A 6,000-nucleotide genomic window follows, 5' to 3' on the forward strand; every position below is an offset into this window, starting at 1 on the left:
AGAATAATTGAGTTCATATTGTTTAATGTCATTTTAGACTAGTTCTTAAGTTTATATTTTGAAAATAAGAAGATCCCTTTCAGCATGGGGAGTATGGAACAATTACCTTCCCACAGAGGAAAGAAAAACAATCATTTTTTTAGGGTCCTGTTTATACTACGATTATCAACATTGTTGCCATTTGATTTTTTAAAATTGAGGTAAGATGTCATTTGTTTTTGAAACAAATCTACTTTCATTTAAGTCATTTGTAGCTGTTAGGAAACAATATTTTCAATGGAAATAATGTTTCAATGTCACTATCTTTTTATCAAAGATAAAACCAGGTTCTGTATATATGTTCCTACACTAACTTTATAATCACAACACAGTGTTTTCTTTCTATCCCATAACATTATTTATATACCTTTTAAGCCAGGTGACATAATCTGAATCAAAATATGGTTATTTGGTATTGGTCTTACCACCTCCTACTATATCATGCATTTTTGGAGAGTGAAGACTTATCTTTTTTCTCACAAGTCCAGATTCTTTGTTGTAGTTGGAGCCATTTGGAGTCCGATCAGTTCCATTCTCCGAGAAAAGAACCCAACCCTTCTCCCCCAAGTGCAAAGATGAGCTAACAACATCATGTTTATACAGTGGGATGCCCAATCTCTTGCCCACATCGCGTTGGAGTAATTGTGCTTACCTGATTCAAATTAGACCAATCAGCTTCACTCTCCTTAGCAAGAGAATTGAATTCAGAAAAGACAGTCTTCCAGGTTTCTCCACTGGAAGCCTTATAAATAGGGTGGCCATAGTCTACCTCGTGTGCAGAAAAAAGCATGAAAGTTAATGTGCATTCATTTGGTGATTCAATGAACACTTATGGATTGTCTCTATGTGCTACCCTGGAAGGTGCGGTCTGTGCAATCATGAACCTAACAGGATTCTTTTGGAAACTATCGACATTTTAAAAAGATTACACCTGCTCTGGGCATGGTGGTTTACACCTGTAATCCCAGCACTCTGGGAGGCCGAGGTAGGTGGATCACTTGAGGTCAGGAGTTTGAGATCAGCCCAATCAACATGGTGAAACCCCACCTCTATCTAATATATAAAAAAGTAGCTGGGCATGGTGGCACCCAGCTGTAATCCCAGTTACTAGGGAGGATGAGGCAGGAGAATCGCTGAACCTGGGAGGTGGAGGTTGCAGTGAGCTGAGATCGCATCACTGCACTCCAGCCTAGGTGGCAGAGTGAGACTCTGTCTCAAAAAAAACAAAACAAACAAACAAAAAAAAAACAGTAAAAAAATAAAAAGATTACACCAATTAATATTTGATAACAATTTTGATAAATGAAATGAAGAAAAGAGAACCAGGGGATTTGAAAGGGAATAAGGGCTAGTTTGAGAATTAGTGAAGGCCCCTCTGAGGTACTAACATTTAAGCTAAGGTGAAGAGCAAAGTGTCACAGCATCTCTAGTAGAGGAAACATTCCCTTAAAATGCCTGCATATACCAGGTGTTCAATAAATGTACATTGAGTTGGAAGATTATTATCTTTATGAAGTAACTAGAAATAGAAGGAAAATTCACTGGTTACCATAGGTGTTTGGCTGTAAAACACTGAGACACTGCATTTTTCAGGCCACATAAGCCTGGGGCTACACTGCAACTGTTACAAGAGAATATTTATCTGGCTTCATCCTTGAGGTCCCTGAATGGACTCTGAGTTCAGCAATTTCTTCCTAAATATTTGTAGAGGTCCTCAGGATGAGTCACATGGGTGCTCTGTATCTGAAAGAACTACCTTATAGTAGAGCTCTGTCTTTGACTGAGCTACTTGGGAGGCTGAGGTGGAAGGATTGCTTGAGCTCAGGAGTTGGAGGCTGTAGTGAGCTATGATCACGCCACTGCACTCCAGCCTAGGTGATACAGCCAGACTCTGCCTCTAAAAAAAGAAAAAAGAAAATTCTCAAAGAAAGTTATTTACACTGTAAGTTTAGGAATTACTCATACAAAAAGAAGGATGCTACATGAAGGGCAATTCATGGCCACTACTGTAGCATCACTTTCCCCTTCAATATTTGCATATTACCATTGAACCAGATATCTTTAGGATGACTTACTTTTTTTTTTTTTTTTTGGATGGAGTCTCGCTCTGTTACCCAGGCCGGAGTGCAGTGGCATGATCTTGGCTCACTGCAACCTCCACTTCCTGGGTTCAAGCGATTCTCCTGCCTCAGCTTCCTGAGTAGCTGGGACCACAGGCGTCTGCCACCATGCCAGCTAATTTTTATATTTTTAGTAGAGATGGGGTTTCACCATATTGGCCTGGCTGGTCTCAAACTGCCGAGCTCATGATCCACTCGCCTCAGCCTCCCAAAGTTCTGGGATTACAGGCGCGAGCCAATGCGCTCCACCAGGATGACTTACTTTCTAGGAGGTTCCTTGGTTCTCAGGTAAGGAGGTTCCAAGTGAACCTTGCCCACAATTCCTTTAAACATGACATCTAGGCTGGAGTTCTAAGGTGAACACAGCTCAGACTCAAGCTGGTATCCCATTTATGTTATATATGCATAACGTAAATAATAAAACTATGCATATCTTAACATTTTTCTTTGCATAAAAATGTGTGTATATACATATAAACAAAAAAAATATAAATGAAAAAAGTGACAATCAGCTTGTTCTTAAAAGTGGGAAGGAAGGCAGGGTACGGTGGCTCACGCCTGTAATCCCAGCACTTTGGGAGGCCGAGGCAGGCAGTTCACAAGGTCAGGAGTTTGAGACCAGCCTGGCCAACATGATGAAACCCCCATCTCTACTAAAAATAAAAAAATTAGCTGGGCCTGCTGGTGGATGCCTGTAATCCCAACCGCTCGGGAGGCTGAGGCAGGAGAATTGCTTGAACCTGGGAGGCAGAGGTTGCAGTGAGCTGAGATCGCACCACTGCCCTCCAGTCTGGGTGACAGAGCAAGACTTGAAAAAAACAATGGGAAGGGAGATTTCCTGATCTTATTTTCACCTAAGTAGAGGAAATTTAAAGACATTTGTCACTTGCAGTCATATTTTTTCTGCTGTAATTTCCTCTGAGATGAGCTTTAGCTTGTTACATTTTTTCCTTTGATTTATCTTCTATTTATTTATCCTTTAGTTTCCTTTTCATATTCATTTAGACACCATTTGTCAAATTCATTTCATATTCTTTTAGCAATGCAGTTTATTTATAATTTTAAAATTGCATATATTTTTCATTCACAATATTGTGAAATGACTAATCAAGCTAATTAACATATGCATTGCTTCACATACTCATCAATTTTGTGATGTGAACACTTAAGATGCACTCTTTAAGCAATTTTCAAGAACACAATACATTGTCATTAACTATGGTCACCACGTTGTACAATAGATCTCTTGAACTTATTCCTCCCATCTAACTTAAATTTTGTAACCTTTGACCAATATCCTCCTTCTCCTGAGGCTGGAGTGGTGTAGTTTATCTATTTTGAATGTCTTCACCGACTGGTTCAATTTCTGCAATTGCATGCTCGGCTTTGCATCCTTGATTCTCAGTGCAAATGATCTGGATTATAGATCATTCCTTTGCTGTAAACATGTTCAAATATGCTTTTGAAAACCAAACAGTCTTAAAAGCAGTCTATACCCTTTATTTTCCTTAGCATGATTTGTCTTTGAAACAAGAAAGAGCCGTTGGTGTTTACTTCCAGTGGGATGGGTTTTAAATAGAAACTTGAAAATAATTTCATTTGGGTTGTGATTTATCAGAGAGTGAGGAAATTTGTCTGTCCACATAACGGACTCCCGGCTTCTGTGAACATACTCCAGCCGCCCCATTTTCTGTGCCGTTATTCTTTCGCCACGGTCCCTAACGTGATCACAAGCGACTCTTTGCGCGGGATGCCAGAGGGCAGCTGCATCAAACAGCGGTCGGGTCATCCCGGAAGCCTCGGCCAGGACCAGAAAGGGGCGCGCAAGCTCGGGGGCGAGCCTGGCTGCAGCTAGGCCATAGGGAGTGTCGCCATGGCAACTGCGTCGCGCGCACGCCGCCGCTGGAGGGCGGAGAAATGCCCCCGCGGAAGTCTCCGCCCCCAGCTTGAGGCACTGGTGGTCGCCGCCGCTGGGGGGTCGCCATGGCAACGGCGCCGCAGGCCAGAGGGGTGGGGCAGGGGGCGGGGAAATGCGAGCGCGGAAGTTCCCGCCCCCGGGCTGCTGGGCGGCGGCGACCCAGCGGCCCGCAAGGATTTGAAACCGTTTGGTAGGGGCGGCGGGGGCGGCGGCGTCGACGGCGGCGGCCGAGCGGAAAGCTTGCCTGTGGTGGCGCCAGGTTCTCGTTTCTTACGAATTTCTTTCCCCTGCCCCTCCCACCAGGTTCTCGAGTGGAATTTTGCGCCGGTGGCGGCCGCCGCGCCCGTGCGGGCCCGTTCGAGGAGGGGCTTCGCCCGCAGGCCCGGGGCCCGTTCTTCGGGCCTGTGGGGCGCGCGCCCCGGGGGTCCCGGCGCTGCCGGCCGTGGTGTCCCCGGCAGGCAGAGCGCGATTCAGGGCGGGACGGCTTGGGAAAGTTCTGAGTAAAGTTTGATCAGCCGTGTGATCGGCCTGACGTGGTCCAGGAATCTGACCCAAGGGTTTGCGACTGTGAGAGGAAATCTGTGTCCTGGACAAGGTAGGAGCGCGGCCTGGGCCTGGGCCTCGGCGGGCCGAGGAGGGGCTGCCAGGAACAGCACCGCAGGAGTTTTCAATTCCCTCCCAGAAAAGCGTCTCACAACAATCAGCTGGATTCGCGGGGACAGAACCAGGGCGCTGGCTGGTTTGCAGAAAGTCATAGACGGTCGGCTTTGAGAGGCCCTAGCCCAGCACTGCCGCGTGTAGGATGCTTCCCCGAGTTTCTGAGTTAATTATTTTTAAGTGTTCAAGAGAAAGACATAAGTCAACGTGCACAGCTTTTCTGATCATTGCACGGCTATTTTTATTTGTCTTTAATATTTTAAGATGAGTCAAAATAAGATAGAAAAGGCACATTAAATTCCATGAGCCTCTCCATAGTGGTCAGGCTGCAGAGCAGTGGAATGCATGGTATTAATAATTTGTTTCAGGCCCAGCTGTCACTGTCGCTAAGAACCTAGGTCAGTGGCTTCACCTCACTTAAGCCTTAGCTTCCTCCTCTGTGAAATGACCATGAAAATGGCAGGGCCAGGCCAGGGAATATACTATTTGTTGCTAACGCACACCCCGAGCTACTGGCAGAGTCAGGGAAGGCTCCTGTCAAAACATCCACACGTGTAAGCCAGAGAAAACGTGCACCTGGAAACCTTTTTCACTTGTCGACATTTTCTCAGTTTTCTTTAATAACCCGCAATATATTTAAAATATGATTTGATTGGACAAAATGGATTTTACACAACTTCCAAGACGTTCGTTTTGTTTGGCAAGAAATGTGATACGAATTAAGTGTATTCTTTGCTTGGCAGTTGTGACTCCTTTTTTTCCCAGACGTTTTAATACTTGTGCCTTGGTTATGTTTGCTGAGTCTAGGGCAGGTAAACACCTGAGAAGGCCGTAGCCGATTTTGTAGCTGTCCACAAAGAAACAGGTTTAAAAAAAAGACAATGTGGGTGAGTTTGATATGAGACATGATCCAGATATAGATTGTAGCTATAAGCAAAAATCACCCAATTTACTTCTTTTTTACCTTTGAAATTATTTAACTTTTTTCAGACAGAGTCTTGCTTTGTTGCTCAGGCTGGAGTGCAGTGGTGCGATCTCAGCTCACTACAACTTCCGTCCTGTGTTACCTTTGAAATTATTTATGTAACTAATAGGCACACTATAATAAGTACTTTAAGCCTAAGCCAAAGATGTTGCTTTACTTATTTTTCAATTCTATCATTTAAATTTTCAATTCTGATAAACGGTATGAAACTTTTGAAAAGCTGGAAGTAAGTAGATATAATTTGTGATTATGATGTAATTTGTTTTTCAATTTTCAATTTT

The 6,000-nt window shown here is 43.9% G+C and overlaps 1 protein-coding gene across 6 annotated transcripts in view; it reads left to right on the forward strand.

Moving 5' to 3' along the window:
- The first annotated feature begins 4,116 nt into the window (after window positions 1-4,116).
- The window catches only part of CEP112 (centrosomal protein 112), a 646,693-nt gene continuing 644,809 nt past the window's right edge, over window positions 4,117-6,000 (forward strand). For 3 of the 6 annotated variants that reach the window (XR_005195271.1, XM_017497316.2, XM_017497311.2), the window contains exon 1: window positions 4,117-4,336. The gene's annotated coding sequence lies outside the window, so the exon portion shown is untranslated. Of the gene's footprint in view, window positions 4,337-4,410; window positions 4,673-6,000 lie in introns of those variants that run through there. The other 3 variants (XR_005195272.1, XM_017497317.2, XM_017497312.2) reach the window with 2 other exon arrangements.

Source organism: Cebus imitator, unplaced genomic scaffold (assembly GCF_001604975.1).
Source record: "Cebus imitator isolate Cc_AM_T3 unplaced genomic scaffold, Cebus_imitator-1.0 Scaffold229, whole genome shotgun sequence".
NCBI lineage: Eukaryota > Metazoa > Chordata > Mammalia > Primates > Cebidae > Cebus > Cebus imitator.